The sequence below is a fragment of the Columba livia genome, chromosome 1, assembly GCF_036013475.1.
Source record: "Columba livia isolate bColLiv1 breed racing homer chromosome 1, bColLiv1.pat.W.v2, whole genome shotgun sequence".
Taxonomy (NCBI): Eukaryota; Metazoa; Chordata; class Aves; order Columbiformes; family Columbidae; genus Columba; species Columba livia.
Window position 1 is genome coordinate 94183606 of NC_088602.1, and position 19877 is coordinate 94203482.

The 19877-nt window shown below is 38.0% G+C and overlaps 1 long non-coding RNA gene across 1 annotated transcript in view; it reads right to left on the reverse strand.

Annotated features, from left to right (window-relative positions):
- Positions 1-1890: 1890 nt before the first annotated feature.
- LOC135579789 (uncharacterized) overlaps positions 1891-19877 on the reverse strand; it is a 63676-nt gene continuing 45689 nt past the window's right edge. Inside the window, exons 4-5 of the long non-coding RNA XR_010473567.1 lie at positions 6633-6669; positions 1891-2024 (exon numbers count right to left, since the gene is read on the reverse strand). This is a non-coding gene — a long non-coding RNA (uncharacterized LOC135579789). The remainder of the gene's footprint in view (positions 2025-6632; positions 6670-19877) is intronic.

A 19877-nucleotide genomic window follows, 5' to 3' on the forward strand; every position in this document is an offset into this window, starting at 1 on the left:
ACTACAATACACGTTCACTGGTGCACCACAGTTTTTTACTGAGCCCTTGTGCGTCCTGGGTCCATGGCACAGCTTGGGAGATTTTGATGGCCTAGCTCACAGTCCAGAATAAGGGCACAGGAATATCAGAAAGGCTGGATTTTCATGACAAAATTTTCAAGTGGTTTTCCTTTACTGGGAAAATGAAAACTTCTGTGGTAGTTAGCTTTTGACAAAAGCAGGTTCTTTTCTGTTTGCAGCAGATAATTGTAATTAAATTTTGCTTAGTCAAACTCCAGATTTCCTGCTGAAAACCCATATTGATTGAAACATGTTCAGGTGGCATTAGTTTACCTCCAGCTGACTGGGAAACTTAGCTTGGTCTGTGGACATCTATTCAGTTTGAGCTGAATTTTAATTTGGCCTAATGACTTTGCAAAGGGTCCTGTGGTTGCATAGGAAACACTTCTGATTAGAGACCCTTCTGCAGTCCTGTCCTGGAGACAGATGTAAATTGACTAGATTATAAATCCCCAGTATTGACCTCAGTGATCCACTAACTGAAGGTTAATGGTTAATACTAATTAGGTAATATTTGGATATAATTGCATGACATGCTCTGTGGTGTCATTTGTATCACATAAGACAACTTCATTTGCACTCAGTAGGAAAAAAAGACTGATTGTTAATTTGTAGAGTTTATTTTTCAACACACATTTACTGATAGAAACATATTAACTCTCCTAATGATCTGGGGATGAAAACTTGTGTCACCTGTTACAAGAGACCATCTCACCTGCCTGGGGACATCAGCAGAACTTTGCAGTTCTCACTTTTCTGTGGTTCTTTTTCATGAACTGACAGAATTTCCACTCATCCCCTTTGTGGTGATCTTTTTTATGGCTTCTATCGATTCATTTTACTGGTTGGCTATATTTAAGTCTCTTTGAAAAAGTATTTCTTCAGTGGGGTTGAAATGAGTTAAATATTAAGTATTTATAACCTTGCTCATTTTCTTATCTGTTTCTTGGAAGATTTATGTAGCATTTTATCATCTCTGAAGTGCTCCTTTGGTTGTTGATGGGGGAAACTTCTCAGGCCACTGAGTCTTGACTGTCTGTAAGGGTTTTTTTTTTCCCTCTAACCTAACAGTTGTGATGCACTTTGCAGTACAATGGGTTCGGCAGTTCATCTCTGCTTTATGTCACCATTCATGGTAAAGAAAGGAGGAGCTGCTGTAGTACACAGCATCATTTTTATTTCAGTGGAAGACATTTTGTCTCCTACAGGGATTTTGGCTTTTGCACCCTGGCAATGCTTACTCTTTTACATTTCAGACTTATTGCTGAGACTTGAGGTGTCTGAATTATGCTAAAAATGAAGAACTGACTTGTAAGATGAAGGGAGAAAGACAGCCTGAACTTGTGCACCTTCTGTGCTGTCGAGGGTTAGATTGTGGGGTGACAATAAAACCCTGGCAGATGTACTGTTAACCTCCTCTCCCCCACACTTCCCCCTTTCTGCCCCTCCCTCTCCCCGCTTCCCACTCAGGACAGGTGATCGGGAGGGAAAGAAGGACAGAGAGAAGAGAGTTGGAAAAAATTAAAAATGTTTTACTAATGCTACTAATAAGAATAGAGAAAATAATACAAAATATACAAAACCAATCTTGAAAGTCCCAGCAACTGCAGAGCTGGCAACCAAAGTCCTGGATTGGACTCTGCAGCCAACCAGAGCTGGATTCAGTCTGTCACTAGGCCTCAGTTCATGGGGATGACTAGCAAGGTCCTCTCCTAATGTCGGCCATAAGGAAAAGGGACGAGATCCTCATGAACTCCCACTTTTATATGAAGTATTCACGTGAATGGAATGTTATACACAGTTGGTCAGTTTCTTGGTCACTTGTTTCTCGTTGTCCCTCTCGCGAGATGTCCATCCGTCCTTATCAATAAGTTTGCATTCCTTTGCTAGGTTTACCAAAACATGTATCTGGTTCTCCAGGAAAATGCAGTTAATATGAAGGCTTTTGCTGACAGGCAAATTCACTAAAAGAGAAACTTGTTTTTAACAAAACCAGGACATGTGCTTATGATTCCATGTCCACCCTGTGAGTAGATGACAGTAGTTTACTTAGTGCAACCAGCTCCCCATTTTCTCCCAGTTGTACCATTTCCTGGCAACCGGTCACTAAAATCAGTAGTGTTCTGATAATGTGCTGAACTGCTGGGGATGTGGAGACAGAAGACATCTGAATATTGAGGGAGTCTTAATTAATCATTTCTTGGAGCATCTGTTAGTTTAGAAATCAAACTCTTACACTGAATAGTGAAATAGTGCTCCTTGTCAACAAGAACTTTTCCCTGAAAGAGGCACCTTCACTGTCCTGTTGTGGCTTTCCATCTCTATTAGTTATAAATTAGTTATAAATTAGGATACTTTGATCTGGGACTCCAGGATTCTGTTTCCAGCTCTGTCACTCATTTGATACCTGACCATGGGAAAATATCATCTTTTGCAAAGGAATTTCTCAGTCAGAAGAAAGCCTCTGTACACAGTGCTGCAGGCTAAAGCACAGCTTTATGCTCAGATGGACAACGAACTCCTTCAGACCCAGCTTTGTCAGGCAGGTAGTCTACATAGGTTTGAGCTGTTGACAAATCCCATCTGCTCTGCTAGCAGGTGATTCTATCAGCCATGCGGGAGAGACACCAACCCTCTTATTTGTCTGGTGTCAGGCTTGTAAGTGACAAAGTTTGGAGAGCAGATGGGATATACTACAGGCAACTGGGTTATACACAGCATGGTGGAGCTCTTTTGCTCTGCAGGCAAGAGCGTGTTTGGGTGCCCTGCTCCAGCACTGGGCAGCATTGGAGTTTGCCTCTCAGCCTTCCTAACTGGTTTGCACTTCACTTGTCCCTTAATACGTTTATTTATTTGTGGTTTACCAATTTGCCTTTCAGCTTAGCACTAAAGCCACTTTCAAGTAACTGCAGAGATGGAGCCCTGTTGCTTTATGAAAATGCATCCTAAGCCTTTGTATGAACAACTCCCATTTACAAAACAGGCAATGCAATGAGAAGTGCTTATGTATGTGCTGATAATTTAATGGATAATTTAATGTATATTTTCTATGCATATTTTAAGCAAAGTATTTGAAGAAACGTAACTTGTAAGACTTTGTGATTTACATCCAACATTTTCAGGTGCAAAAGGTTAAAGAAAAAACGTATTATTGTTTTTACCTCCACTGGACACGTTTGCAAACAATCACATATGTTTAAGGGACTTTGGTGCCAGCTGTAGTCATGCCAAATGATACAATGTTTCATAAATAAACTGTCACTTATTCAGCAACTTTATTTAGGGGTGCTAAATGAAAGACTTCTCCCTGCCTAGTGGAACATGCATGCATGAAGAGAAAAATTTAAGCAATCTAGCATGTGGAATAATGTCAGTTCTCATATTTAATTACAAGTAAAGTCACTGATTCTTAGTGACTTTAAATGCATTTAGAAGAAGACCGGCATGAATATCGCAGTGTAGAATTGTGCCCTGACAATGGGTAATACTAGTTAAGCAGCAGCAGCTGGGGTGAGTCACTTGGAGGCCAGACTTTAGCTCACTCTGTGATTGTACATTTTCTGGATATGACTTGGGGAAAACAAGACAAAATTATGCATTTGTTTTTACAAAACAATATGTAAATATAGGTGTATAATATGTGGTGGTATTTGTAGAGTATGTATCACAGCTGTCACAACTGCTATGAGTATTTAAAAGGTATTTGCAGAATCTGTGCCCCATACTATTATATGTAAGTTCATAGAATAGTCTGCTTGGTATATGACTTTAAAAATACTTAAAAAAAATCTTTAAAGAAGTTGGATGATGGATGTAAACAAAATAAACTATATTAACTCTGCTCAGCATTGAGCTTGATATTTTCACAACTTGAATTATGGAAGAATTTGTGTTCATCCTGCTTTTTCTGTTAATTACTTTTTGAATATAACATGAGAGGTACTCATGAGTCAATTGCTTCCAGGGCTGGATTTAACATAAATAGAGCTCTGGCAATTGAATCGATACACACTCCCACAACTTTTTACCCTTTCCCTCCATTTCCCCAGCTTTGAATTCTTCTTCTCACATGCATAAGGCTTTATAGAAATTTGCAAATCCCTCTTGTGCTGAAAACACTTGTTCTGTGTTGTGGAAAGATGAAATGCTGCAATAGGGGTTGCTATGTTAGAAAAGAGGTTTTCTCCATGAACTGTCACTATTATCCGTATTCTTGTGAATTACGTTCACCATAACATGACTGGCTCCAGTCTGGATGCAAAGCTGTAATTATAACCATTGCATGCTGAGTGGAGTCTGTCTTGAAATACAATATGTGAGGAAAAATGATGGTTTTCCTCATATAGTGGTAAACCAGTGAAAGAGTGAGCATTTATTCCAAAAGCAATTTCTTGTGTAGTACCCACTCTGCTCATACAAAACACCTTTTGGCAATGTTCTTTGTCATGCAGAATCATTTTCTGTTTTAATGCCTGCTGAAGTTGCAGGTTGAGTTATGTGATTGCTCTGGACAGGAGGCTAGAGTAACAAGTTTCTGTACTCTCTCAGCAGGGATTGGAGTGGTGGATGGAAGAGGTGTAAACACATGTTTAGTTATGAACATTAGTCATAATTAGAATATGTGACAAGAAAAATTAGAAAGTACACAGATGAAAAGTAAATGGTTCAATAGTTATATATGACACGCATTAAAGATTTTTTCACTTGGGGCTTCAGTATTTGGGTTTGATTTAGTTTGTGTAATTATTTCAGATGCTTCTGAGACCATATATCTCTTGGGTTGTACAGAATTAGAAATACCAGCTGTGATTTTGTGCTCATTTGCACATGCACAACCCACACAGCGTTGTTCCTAGTGATAACAGCATAATGGTGGTTTTATAGATCTATTGGTGAGATAAGTCAACATTTTTATGGCTGTCATTTCTCCAGAATTAACAGCCAAATCCTCCAGTCCCTTGTTGCACTTGAGGAGTTAAGGGAAATATTTGTCTGCACCCTACTAAATATCCTAATTCCCATGAACACCTCAGCTTCAGTGGCGAATGCCATTTGTAGTTAAGATTAAACTTATTTCATCGGAGGTAGTTGTATGAATAATAACTGAGGGAGAAAAAGCTATAGACCTTGTCCCTAGTATTTTCTTTTTATTGAAAAAAATAGATCTTAAAGATCAGAAAATAAAATAGGAAAAACCCACACATTTGTTATCTATGTTGCCCTAGGATGGCAAAAGTTGACATAGTTCATTTACTTAAAAAGTAGCATCTCTGCCTTGATTTCTGTCTCTATAAGAGCATTATGTCAGCTGCCTTTGGTCCATGAGTACCACGCTGAGATTTTAAGGTTTAGAAAGATCACCTAAAAATCTATTACGATACTGCATCCTTCAAAACTTTTATCAAAGAACTTTGCTCAGGTTTTAATCTTTGATTAAAACATATATTCCAAATAACCCTCCTCAACTTCTTGTGAATGGAAAACATCATGGTATTTTTCACATGTTTAGTCACATTTCTGTTAAAAATAAGTGTCTTAAATGTGCTATGAATTTATTTATCCATCATTCGTAAGACCCATTTGCACTAGACTGAAGTTTCCTCTATTATCAACTATTTTGTCATGCTCAAGATATTTAGAAATAGTAGTTGGGTGACTGTGCTATCTTGATGAATTAAACACAGCATGACTAGCTGGTCAAAAGATGCAATTATCCTGCTGTATTCAGCATTGGTCTGACCTCAACTTGAGTTCTTTGTGCAGTCCTGGGCCCCACTGTTTAAGAAGGATGTGAAGATCCTTGAATGCCTCCAGAGGAGGGCAACAAAGCTGGTGGAAGGGCAGCAAGGCATGTCCTGTGAGGAGCAGCTAAGGAATCTGGGTTTGTCTAATTTGGAGAAGAGGAGGCTGAGAGGTGACCTCATTGGTCTCTACAGCTTCCTAAAAAGGGGAAGGGGAGAGGAAAGTGCTGATCTCCTCTCCCTGCTATTCAGTGACAGGACGTGTGGGAACGGTTCAAAGCTGTGCCAGCAGAGGTTTAGACTGGACATTAGGAAGCATTTCTCTACTGAGAGGGTGAGCAAACACTGGAACAGGCTTCATAGAGAGGTGATTGATGCACCATGCCTGTCAGCGTTTAAGAGGCATTTGGAAAATGCCCTTAATAGCAGACTTTAACTTGGTCAGCTCTAAGTTGGTCAGGCAGTTGGGCTGCATAGTCATCATAGGTCCCTTCCAACTGAATTATTGTCTTATTTTCTTTTCTCTTCGCTTCACTTCTCTATTATTCTATTCTATTCTATTCTATTCTATTCTATTCTATTCTATTCTATTCTATTCTATTCTATTCTATGCTATGCTATGCTATGCTATGCTATGCTATGCTATGCTATGCTATGCTAGTCTCCTCAGTAACTGTCTTATTTGGTCAAATCCCAATTTCTCGAACTGTACAGTGGCTTCTCCAGGCATTGTGTGTATTTATTTTTCCTGTACCTCTCTCCCATTTTTAATTTATTCTTTCTGTAATGTGGGCCATAGACCAGATCATAACAAACCCATATTATTCTTACCACTCCCACTGTAGAAACATCTTCTTGGTACTTCTCCCTGTGGAAACACAAAAATCATGTTAGTGTATTTTTTGTTGATCTATGTGACTCCCGTGACTTTAAGACCATTGCACAAACTCTGCCAGTCAAGAATCCAGTGTCTATTCTTGAGGTCTCACCAGTTTTACTAGCTGAACATTACAAGTTTTGCTCTGATAACTTTACTATTTCCACTCTTTAAAAATGTAATACTTCAATATGTTCAGCTTAACAAGCAATTCAGGTTGGTTTGCATAAGTGATCAGCCCTCGATACTACTTACCATTCATTGAGTGCTCCATGAATTTCATAAATAGTAATTTTATGTCTCCCACTCTCACTACAACAGTGAGAGCTGAGCGTGCAGAAAAGTTATAGTCTGTGAAGAGCATGAATTGCAATGATTAATTTGTATGGTCCTGTAGCACTCCTTTGCTGTTTCCCTCTGCTGATTTTCCACCTTTTACATTTCAGAGTTTTGTCCTGAAATCAGTAATTGAATATAAAATGCATTCCATAAGCAAAGGTTGATTTTATTTCAGTCCAAATCCATTATTTATATAGCCACCAAATTCTACCAGTGCACCATCTGGTAAGGAGACAACAAGTGTGAATTACACATGATGTAATTATGATGAGAAAATACAGCCATTTCTGTTATTTGTTAGATTGTATTACTAAAATACTTAGTAACGATTAGAATGTAAACTCATAATACTTTTCAGTATGCCTATAAAAATGTCTCTAAAGATTTTAAAGTATATATCCCTGTTAGGAATGTGATTCAGAATTCATTGAAACCATATAAAAGGTTGACCAAAACAGAAAGTCTTTTAAGCATTATTCCTGAAGCATAGCTTCTTAACCCCATCCTAGCTTCCCTCCACTTCTCCTACACTCTTTGTGTTTTTTAATTTTAATCCATTCATTTTAATGATGTATCTACTATTAACACTGACACATGACATGAGGTAAAACATGGATGGCATTAATTTATACAGAAGTGACAAAATTTGAAGTTCATAGTTGGAAAGATATTGTTTGAAGACATTGATCAAAACATCTTGGGCTTCATAGTGCTTACAATAAGTGTTGTAACTTGCAGCATTGTATTCTACTTTGTGTCCTTCAGTAATAAAATAATTAATGTACACAGATACTCCTAGAGTTTATGCTGGGTACACTTGCTATCTTGCTCTTTACACTTTAAAACATGCCTTGTGGGATTTTTCTTTTTTTAGTCTATGTAGAGTTTTCCCATGGTGTATCAGATTGGAATCTGGAAACCTGCATTTCCAAAGGATTTTCTTTAACTAGTCAGAAATTTGGACTAGTTTTCACTTAGGTGTTTTTCTATATTCTGGTCAGAACCACGGTTTTGGTGTGCACCTCTGCAGTTATTAAAAACCATATGTGTAATTTTTTGTCATATACTTCCTGTGTTTATCGTCAACAAATACTGATTGCAGGTCAAACAAAGCACAATGACTGTTACTCAGTAGCATCTTCAACAGCATTATTATACAAAACATTCCAAGCATTTTGCCAGTTGTGCTGCCAGTGTGCAGATATTTACTAGTAACAGTGAAAGTGACAGACTGGGTCCCCAAATTGACTGTAAAAATGGAACATTTATGTATTTCTACATATTTAATTTGAGCAGAGCTGGGTGTGAGGTAAACACATAAAGATCCTGTAAACATAAGATTAACAGAGAAGCCAGACATCCAGCATATTAATAGGTTTACTCATTTTTTTCCATGTGTGTAAGTATGTTTGCACAAGCCTCCCTCCAGATAAATACAATAGAGAAGTCCTACACACCGCTTTCCATATTTATTCAAACTTGTAATGTAAATTGTATTTCTGCTATAGATATAGAAAATCCTTACCATAAGTGTACATATCTTTTAGGCTAATTTGAAGTACAGAAAAGTTAGATTATATGAATTAGACCTTACCCATGCAGGAATTTTATGCAGTGATAAGTAATGCAGGTCTAAATATTTAGTAGAAGGAGTCATGGTTAACGTCCATTTCAGCGTTTTTGTTTACAAGTGAACAGATTTCCTTGCTAAAAGAGACTGGAACAGTGCACATTAGTTTACACTTTCATATATGAGGCTTATGAGCGAGACTCCGACAAAGACTCTGGTTTGTTTTCCTTTGCTGCCTGCTACTGAGAACAAGAAAAACCCATTAGATATAACTGGAAAATAAACAGTGAGGAAGTATATTAGGATGGGATTTTTGGTGGCTAATTAATTAATTAATTAAAATCAAATTAAGGTTCACTTGTAGATAGCTGTGTGTAAAGGGAATTAGTGGAGTAGTGGGGAGGAGGGGAAATGTGAGGTGCGTGCCTTGGGTCTGCTGATCACTATGAGTCTGGATACTAGGCTGATCACCTGGTTTGATTTTAATAGTATTTTGTGAGTTGTTGAGAGGTGACATGCTTTTACTGTTTTTGTGTACAAGGTCCTTTTAGACAAGATAGATAGACAATGACTGGCGTAAGGGTTTACTGAAATGATGGTCAGTTATAATTGCTGGCAACCTTTCTGAAGTTGCTTATTTGGAGTTGGGCAGGTAATCTTTTGCTTCCATAGTAAGCCATTTTCCTACAGATCCAATTCATATCCTCAAATGGAGGACATCTGCTTTGAAGCAGGGTAAATGATGACTGTATTACAAATTCAAGAGCAGAAGAAGTGGCTGTTGAATTTAGCCCTTCTGTAGTAAAAGCTGCAAATACCAGACCTCTGCAATTCTTTCAGAAGACACACAACAATGAGCAGGGAAGAGTGGACTTGAATATATCCTGAGACTTAAAACTGGCCTTGTTAACAAAATCTCAGTATATCATTGGATGTGTTGAGGAAAACAAGAATGTGTGGTGATTTTTCTTCATATGACTGGGTGTACAGACAATATAGTGAGCTTTCTTAGAAACAAAAATGTAATTCTTCTATTAATAAAGGAAATCTTTGGCTCTGTGACTGATTTTTCTTTTCTGAGTAGGGCAAAAGCCTAAGCAGGCTCTTCTCATAGTAATGTTCTCTTTAGTAAGGAAAAGTTTGATTTTTCAAAAAACAAAAGTCTCATTTGAGTAGACTTTACTGGGCTATATCTAACAAGTACAAAGTGGCTCTTGATTTGAAGGGATTACCTCTCTGACACACATGCTTAGTTTATTCAAATTGCCTTATGTCCATGAACTTAATTTTCAGTAGCTGAAGACTCAGCTCACTGAATCTGTTCTTGTTACTGTTGAGGTCGAACTGTCAGAAAATAAAAATAGATGTAAAGTTTCACCCAGAAAAGCGTATGTTTGTTTAAATTCTGCTAAGGCTTTTTAGTCATAAATATTGCTGGCCTTGCAAATGAGTTGTGTGGGAGTAGGATTTCTATGTGTTCATGTTATTGCCTGAAGAATAATTGAAGATGATATATTTTTTTAAACTTCATATCACCAAATGTAAATGAAAGATGCATGACAGGATTCACTATCTCGGCTACAGACAAGTCTTTTTTTCTTGGTGTTTTTCCTCAAGCTTGATGCAAATATGTATGTGAAAGGTTGGTATGGAGATTCTTGTCTGTTTTCAGCTTCAGCTGGGAATGTCATAATTGTAAGCCTGTTTGAGTGCTTAAGTCCCAGAACTAGCCCTTCTCTCCCGCCCCTCTTTTTTTTTTTTCTTGGTTTTCAGGGCACATAAAGCATTAAGAGCAAAAGTCCAGCCTTTCTGTGCTTCCCTGGCAGTTGTTATTGGAGGCACCATTTGTGTTTGCAGGGGTAAGTCGTTTACTACCTCAGTTTCAATGTTTTTCCCTCTTGCTAACTGCCAGTAAACCTGGCTGTTAATCTTAGAGTGGTGACCTGGGTGATGTGGAAAACGTTTTCTGTAACAGTTGAACCAAATCTGCCAACTTTCTTTACAGCATCACTCAAAGAAGCAGCATTAACTTAAAGTCACTGTTAGTCTGGGAAATGTGCACAGCTGCAAAAGCTTTTCACACTGGTACCCTGACTCATCCTGTCCCTCTGCATTTTCATGCGTGCATTTTGCCTTCAGTTTTTGAGGGGTGATTTTTCACACAGTCTTTCAGAAAATTACTTTACCTAGCAACAGTAAATAAGTCAGATGATGAACAAAGGTAAAGTTACTGCACAGGTTTCATCATTGCTTCTATGCCTCTTAACAGAGTTTGATGGGCAGAGCTAAGAATATGTTTACTTAATGTGAGCTGTAAGTCAATTCAGATATGAATGTTGAGATACTAAGCACAGCCTGATCTCTTATGAGCTGTGGAGTTTTGATAGCTGACTCAGGGTTTAGACTGTTCAGCATCAGCAAAAGCCTAATATTTACAGTGGAGCTGACATGAAAAGACTCTAACCGGGGATTTAATCAGCTTGGTATTTAAATGTTTGGTACCCACAGGTACCAAGGCCTAAGGCAAGAAAAAGAATTCATCACAGCATAATTTTCAGAACCCATTTTGTATTAAATCACAGTGTACATCATTTATGGAAAAATCAAGAGATTTTGAAACATATATTCTGGGGTTTGCGAGGAAAAGCTGTTAAAAATAGCTCTAGTATGACCTACAACATGTGGAAGAATGGAGAAAAAAAGAGATGTCTCCCAGGCAGAAATACTCTTACAGCAGTTTGTACTGCCTTCAACTTTGTGGAAGGTTGATTGAGGAGGAGAACAAAAGTGAAGGAGATTAAGTTAATCAGGCTAGCAAACAAAATGTATGTTAAATGTTTGCTGTGGATAATAATAATTTATTAAGTTTGAAACTTTGGAGAGCTAATTCAAACAATAGTTTTACAGTGCAAGCTTCAAGCAGAACTTTTTTTTTTTTTTTTTTCTAGAAGGTAGGAATATCAGATTATTTCTAGGCAGGGAAGAAATTGCTTGAACCTGTAATTATGCAGGATCTTCTGCTGACGCAGAAAGATAGATAAAGGCAAGATGTGCTGTCAGTATGCTGTCAGTAGACAAGTTATTCCACCAAAGAACTTCCACTCAAACCAAGGTTTCCTTTGTTTGGCAACCAGAGCAGATGGGTCCATATTGTGTACTCCAGGTTTAGGTATTATGCTGACTGCTGTGTCCCTTAACCCAGTACGTAAGCAAATTGGAAGTGCAGGATACCATGTGAAGCTTCTTCTGGTTTTTGAGGACACAGATACAAAAAAGAGATGACACACATTTTTGTCTATCCTTTGTACATAATCTATATTCATGTCACACACTTATGTTAATTGCTTTCATAGGGGCTGTAAGTATCAAGGTATCAGGGTGCTGGTAGAGGAGTTGTTATGAAATGGCAGGAGAAGAAATGTGCTCTGGATGTCCCATCCTTCTACAAAATACCTGGAGATGGGATGCACTGGGACACAGACTGGAAAGCAGTAATTGCCATAAAACAGCCTTTGTAAACAGTGGACCCTTGGTATAGGTTAGTTCCTTCTCGCCTGGTTTCAGTTTTAGTGATGGTTGTGGATAAACTATGGATCCAGCTCTGGCTCAACAAACAGCAGGACAGACTCTGGATGAAAAAAGGCAACTTGGGTGTTCTAAACATCTGTAAAAAGAAAAAAAACAAAAAAGCCATAAAAGGGCCTTCCGGGACCTTAAGCCTCACAAACACTAAAACATGGCATTTGTTATATCCCCTTTTAGCAGTTAAGGTGAAGGAATAATATAGGAATAAAAAGGACTGCAAGCTAAATAATCTGAACAAGACAGGTGAATCTCTGGTATAGAGCTACTTAGAAAACTCTTTTAATAAAATATTTGCTTTGCAAGATAAGAACTTAGACCCACAAGAGAGTTTTCCATTTATATTGTATCATCCTCAAAATAACTATGTGCATGTTTGCACATAGACATTTTGAAAACTTGGTCACTGTGGAATATGCTGAGAGGCAACTCGTGTATGTTTACCTTAAGAATAAGATTGCAAAGCCTAGAACAACCTTTTTTTCTTTAATCTTTAAGATCAAAGGTGGAAGCCCTATTTTATGAGTGTGAACTCAAACTTATAATAGTATCTTTCAAAGAACTGTTTTTGATGATGCTGAAAGGCAGGTCAGACTAGCAAGAGGCAGAACATGCAGTTTATGAGATGCTAGATGGAAAGATTAAAAAATGAATACTCAAAAAAGTAAGAGAAAGACCTTGAGTGTGCAGAGGGGCCCTGTGAAAACCTCAGAGAGGAACCAGGTGATTTTTCAGTGTGATTAAAAAAAAACAAACTCAAACCCTTCAAACATGAGTAGCACAGTGCATTTCTAAAGCATACTGCTGCAAATACATGTATGATAGACCTACTTGACATTTTTGGGATAGCTTTTATTTTTTTATAAATTGTAAAGGCTCCTACCAGGTTGATCCTCTGGGATTACCTATTCAGGTTTGAGAGGACTACATTATTCGGGAGATGATTTCAAACAACTAGTTTTCCTATAACTTAGGCAGAGAAAAAAAGGAGAAAAGTTTTTAAAATGCAAATGAAACACCATCTTGTTATCTGTGCATTTTATGATGCTTAGCAAGACTCTGGCAGTCTCTGCTATGTCTTCGTAAAATATATAATAGTGAGATGTTGCAGTGAATTCTTATTATTTGGACTCTGGGATTTGGCACAGAATTTACTACACTTCATTTACCAGAACTATCCTCTCAATTATTAACTAAGAGAACTTAAGGATGGCTATCAGCATTAATGAACAAAGTATATTATGAGAAGCTTTATGTTTGCTTATTGCATGTATTTGATTATTCATCAATTTTAAATCTATGATAATTCACAATTAATCTGTCAGCTTTTAGTGTGAATTAGCGATATTCTGCTGCATGTGTTATATCTGTTTACTGCACTTGCTTGCAATATGAAAGAGAATATTGTACAGTCAATTGCCTGATGTGTGCCTCTCTAGTGATGCACATCACTAGAAAAAAGGATAAGCATGAAAGTCGTGGATGTACTTAAGCATCTGTCTTGAGTATTGTTTTTATTTTATGAGCCTTAAGGGAAAATCTGTATGAGAGTTGCCTTTACATTTCCTTTCACTGCTAGAGGAAAGGAGATATGGAGAAACTAATGAATTTCTTCTTGTACAATCCAGCTGTCAAAAGGGAAAACTTGGTAAAGTTCTGTGTTATTCTTTCTTTAAACCAATTAACTGTTCTTTACAGATGTTGGAAAAATGGCTATCCATCTAAGCCCCTGACTCTAACTGGTCACTCATTTAAATATCTAAGTTTTGTATTAATTACTTGACTTAATATACTTTGTCTTGTAGTTGCATATTTTATAGTTTGTATTTTTTTTTTTTATCTGCTTTAGTCCTGTAAATTTGGGCAAACTTGGGGAATCTTTGTTATAGCACAGATATCAAACTTCTTGTTCAATTATTGAAAAGTATTTTCTATGTTTCCCTTAGACCCTTCTAGGATTAATGAGATGCAACAGTAAATGTTACAACTCCAGTCTGGCACAGCACTGATATTAGTGCTTATCCTGAAGTGTAAAAGTAATGTCGTTGGACATATCTTATGTGCTTTATTTGATTAAGGCTTAAAAAAATAATCATCTATTCCACTAACTGTATGAGGTTCTTCCAGAGCTTGAGAATCATATACATTTTATGGCATCATGTTGTACAGCAACATGCTCTCAGATTGGCAAGAATCATTCTATGATTCTATGATTCTATGATCTTGTTTATAAGTAATCCTGTGTGCATGTGTATGTGTAAAACAGCAAATATTATGGTTGCTCTTAGGTAATTCAAGCTTGCACAACAGCTCCCAATGAATATCATTGCCAAGCATACCTTCACAGAGCCTCATAGCAGCAGAACTGTTGTACTCCAGAGTATAGCCTGGTCCCCTACAGTGGAGCACAATGGAGTCTTTCTTGCTGTGAAGAAGTTTCATGGTACTCTGAGTACAAAATTATCTGGATGTGGATAGGCTTGCTTCCACCCAGTGGGAGGAAGCGAGGAAGCTCTTTTTAATTTTTTTAATTAACTTCACTACATAACACCTGCTGAACACCCAGTGAGCATGGAGGAAGAGAGGTAAGGAAAATGTAGCCTAGTGAGCTAGGGAGTGGAGCATCTCCCTTATGAGGAAAGGCTGAGGGAGGTGGGTCTCATTAGTTTGGAGAAGAGGAGTCTGAGGAGTGACCTCATTAATGTTTACAGATATATAAAGGGTGAGTGTCATGAGGATGGAGCCAGGCTCTTCTTGGTGACAGCCAATGATAGGACAAGGGGTAATGAGTTCAAACTGGAACACAAAAGATTCCACTGAAATATGAGAAGAAACTTCTTCTCAGTGAGGGTGACAGAGCACTGGAACAGGCTGCCCAGGGAGGTTGTGGAGTCTCCTTCTCTGGAGACATTAAAAACCTGCCTGGACGCCTTCCTGTGTAACCTCATCTAGGTGTTCCTGCTCCAGCAGGGGAATTGGACTAGATGATCTTTCAAGGTCCCTTCCAATCCCTAACATTCTGTGGTTCTGTGATTCTGTGAGCTAAATCAAAAGGAAAGAGGGTTGTATGTATCCATTGCACACTGACCAGTCAAAGTCACTATTTACAATCAGTATGAACAGTGATTTCAAAACTTTACTTAATAAATGAGAGTTAAACACACAGATGTGGAATTTTCCTATTCCTACACTGCTATACAATTTACTCTGCACAGGTAGCTGATTCTATGCACTTCAAAATTGGCTTCCTGTATTTTATTTAAAAATTACTGCACAATAAATTCTGTAACTGTTTGCCACAAAATCCATGAAACATTAGCAGGAATTTTCAAATGAAAATTGCAGTCACAGCACCTTCAGGTAGGTCTTTTCATCACTTGGTCAGCTGTTCTGTCTGTTGATTCCAACAACAACAACATACAGATCAGTAAGAAGGAAATTAAATTTTGAATATTGAGTCCCTATAGGGAATGTCTCCTTGTGGCTCCCTTAATCAAAATATGCTCCATTTCAGAGAGGAAATTAAATCAAGGTGGCCAACTTCCCTTCCCTCCCTTCCCTCTCCCCCACATGAATAGTAAGCCAGAGCCACACTGATTTATTGAGGCAAAGAGTGATTTCCAAGGGGTAAAAAGTGCATTTGGAACAAATGTACAGTGTACCTGTCAAGCAGAGCAGAAGACTATTTCTATTCCCAGACAATTCAACTGTAGTAGAAAGTCTCATTGCAGTATTACCAAGGGTGTTATCAATATCCCATGTGTAGGATAAACAGTCTCCTTTACAATGTGCTCCAGGACATGAGCCTAACCAGGTCAGCTAATACTTACGGCAAAAAAAAGTACAGATGGCTACAGATTAAAGATGTTTTCTGACATTTTCAGGGCTCAAGGTACAAAATACGAGGTGCTTTGAATGCCCCTTGCCTTTGAGGGTAGTTTGGACAGTCAGCACCAGTTGAGGGGGGGTGACAGTAAGTCCCGCTCACAGGGAGGTCCCAACATGGCTCACTCATGAGAGGACAAAGAGCCTGGGAATCAGCTGCCTTGCAGAGTGTGTACTGGGTAACTGACCCAAAGATGAACTAAAATACCAGGCCTGACATCTATCCAGATGGTATACATCCCCCCAAAAGTTTTATCTCGGGCTGATAACCACCAGCTGTGTATTAAACTCTTGTGGATTGTTTCCTCTTTCACCATTTCCAAGAAAAAAAAAGGGAAATCTCTGACACTTGGAGCAACTTTTTCAACTGATTTTGTAAGTGAAAACTCAGATAGAAAAATGAAGTTCACAAAAGAAAATATTTATTGAGTGCTTAATAGCAAGGTCTAATGGGAAATGTTTAATAGGGGAATGAAGCACCCAGCTCCTGCCCATTTTCTGTAGCACTTAGTCCCTTAGTTGTCATGTCTGCCTCCAGAATCCAGCCCTTAACATTTCCATTTTAAATCCAGTTTATAGTTAAAATAGCTCAAATTCAAGGTAAATTTTTATCTAAGCCATTAAAAAAGCTTAGTTTGAAAACGGTGGCACCTTTTGTCCTGGTTCTGTCCAAAACCACCATTTAAACTAAATTTGGCAGGTTTTATTCCCCAACTTTGGATGTATAGAGAAAAACAAGGGGACCTATGCCTGTGGATGGGATTAGAAGACTGGAGACAGGATTTCTTTCAAAAATAGCCAGCCCATGTGCTGAGAGCTGATCCCTGGAAGCCCTGCTTACTTTGTTTAGCTTATTCAACAGAGCCTGAGCTGGAAAAAAGCACTGTGCAAACACTAGACTAACGTCTCACAACTAAAACACCACCTAGTGAATCAACAATGAAGCATATGTCTCCCTGTCAAAATAAAATCGTTCACCAAACATTACCTTCAGATAATGTGTGCTGTACTGTTGGTGACTCAGATAAAGTTGGTGATTCAATGACCTATGTTGATCTTGCTATTGTTAGATTGCTATAGCTCCAGTTTCTTTTAAGTGCCTCTCTAACAATGTGGCTGATTAGGAGAATGAAGCCTTATCAAAATAAAGCTATAAAAGGCCTACATTTTGCATGTTTGTTTTGAAATGCAAGCTAAATCTTAAATCTGGAGCTTAGCTCGGTGCTGAAATGTTCAACTGATGTTTTGCCCAGCAGTAAAGTGGTCTTCACCCTCACCATTACATATTACACATGCATCCACAAACACTACAGAACTGCACTTTGAAAGTGTACTTTTCTAGAAGCAATTTAGAGATTAAAAAAAATGGCATCTGTCACCTGTGTTTGTGGAAAGAGTCTAATTTACTTTCTTACCCTTCGTGCTGTAGAGGAAATAAATCCAACCTGTTCTGGGGTTCTCAGAGCAGTTAAAATGAGGAAAGGATGATGGGAGAGGAAAATGTGTCTGTTACACATGTGTGCATGAATGTTTATCCTTCCTTCTTCTAGTCCTATGCAGTAATTGGTACGTTACAACATGGCCACTGCCAGTACAAGAGAGTCTCAAAGCTGCCATGTGTTGCTGCTTAGTAGTATAAAGCTCTACCAGCTTTTCTGCACATTTCTGAAAAATGCTGTACTGGATTTCTTGGTTATTGGAAGAACTGTCTGCATCTTCATCAAATGTATATGTTGTCTTCAGGAATTTGTCTGTTTGTTTGGGGGGATGGGTGGGGCAGGTGGGTGTCACTTTATGGCAAATTGACCCAATTGGATAAGACAATAGCCTCAATATATTAACTCACACTTCTATGCAGAGAAAACTGTATGGATAATTTGGTGTCGGGAAAGATTTAACTCCACTACATACAGCTGGCTTACCTATGCACGTTCAGTTCATGTTCATGTTTAGTCTATGCTCTTTTCCTGGCCCTGTCTATCATCACAGAACAAAGCTAAATTAAATTTTGGAGACCTTTGTCTCAATCTTCTGTCTGACAATGGAGCCCAGACAATGGTCTGACACTGAAGAGGTGCCTGAAGTATGTGACATGAGTCTCATTCATAGATGATTCTATATAAAAAGTAGATTCTTATATATATCATCTTGTCAACTGGTTGTGACATCTAAAGTGTTCCTGATAGACCTGAGAGCATTGACGCATGACCGAATAGCTGCAGTAACAAGGTTTCTTGTTGCATACTTTTCAAGGAAGTGGCTAGATGCTGTGAGACAGACTTACAAACTAAAAAATATATATTGAAAAGAAGTATGAAAAGTCACTCAAGTTGCTCCGTGCTGGAAAAGTGAAAGGGTTCCTTGCAATTTTCCGTTTATCCTGAAGCAGGAGTAGAGAATGGCAGTGATCAAAATAAACAAATGTATTTTTTATTTCCGATGTTAACTTCCCAGTGGGGATGTGGAGACACTGAATGACAGACACAGGTTTTCTGTAAAGGACCACAAAGGTCATCTTTCTTTCATTGTTGTGAAATATAAAGATGCTCTTGCTACAATATCCTGTAAAGTTGCTAGGTTGTGATTACTGCTTACAGACCTAACCACAACTCCTCCAAAATTACCTTTATATTTTATATAGGAATACATTTTATGTTTATAAAAAATAATTGGTTTTGAGCAGAGGTGAAGGAGCTAAAGAGGTTTTACACCAAATTAAACTCAGATGTGATATATTCACTGAGGACATAACAAAATGGTTTGTCACAGGGTAACAGATCTTCATACAACATGATTGCAATTCATGTATGCTTTATATTTGCCCTGTAAAACAGGATGTGACATGCAAGCACGGCTTCTGCAATGAAAGCTGGTTAAGTTAAATCAAATGACTTTTCCTTTTCTGCCTGCAATGCACATGTTAGTTGAGATTTGCAGGAGATCAGCAGGTGTATAGTTAATTATTATCTTATGGTAATGCTTGCATATTTGAGCTCTTGATTGTTACTTGATATCCTAGTCAAGCCAATGTTTGCTTCTCTGGTAGGCCTGACTGGATTGTTTCTAAAACTGGCAGCTGTCGTTGACTTGAATGGGTTTAAAATTCAAGCTAAAAATGTCTCTTTATGTAAATAAGCAACACATTTTATATTCTCAGCCAGTATCCTCTAGCAAACTCCGAATGTGTTTGTGAAAAACCCATCATTATATCTTAAAAAAAAAAAAAAAGTCTCAACATTTGTTTGTTTATGTAACATTTGTTTTAACTCTGTGAATTGTTTATGCTTGGTGGAAAGTGACTGCAAGGTCCGGATGATTTTGGATTATTTTAGGGACATCTATAACGGTGCTGACTCTTGATTTCTCTGTACTTGCACACATGAGTCACTCCACATTTCTGTTTTCCTTAGAACAGGGTTACAATTATTAATTTTGATCTGATATCTGATGCTTGTATTTGAAAGCAGTAGAATCGCCAGGGCTATCCTTATTGTCATGAGTCACATCCCATCTCAAAGTTTTTGGTTTGTCCCACTTGCTGTGGGTAATATTTGCAGTAAGCTTTTCCATATATTGATAGTACTTACACAGTGTTGTCCATGAGCAAGATATTGTGCAAGTATTAACTGACTAACACTGGCAGAACCTATGTACTGTGAGTAAATATGTCATAATCCTCAGAGGTGAAGGTAGAAGAGAGTGAGAGGAAAAGGACGGCTTTCCTTCCTTCCTCTGCAAAGAACAAGAAAAGTTTTCTCTCCTTCGGATTTACATGAGATGCTTCCCTTGTTTCTTGGACTGTGCAACAAAGATCACTTTTTCT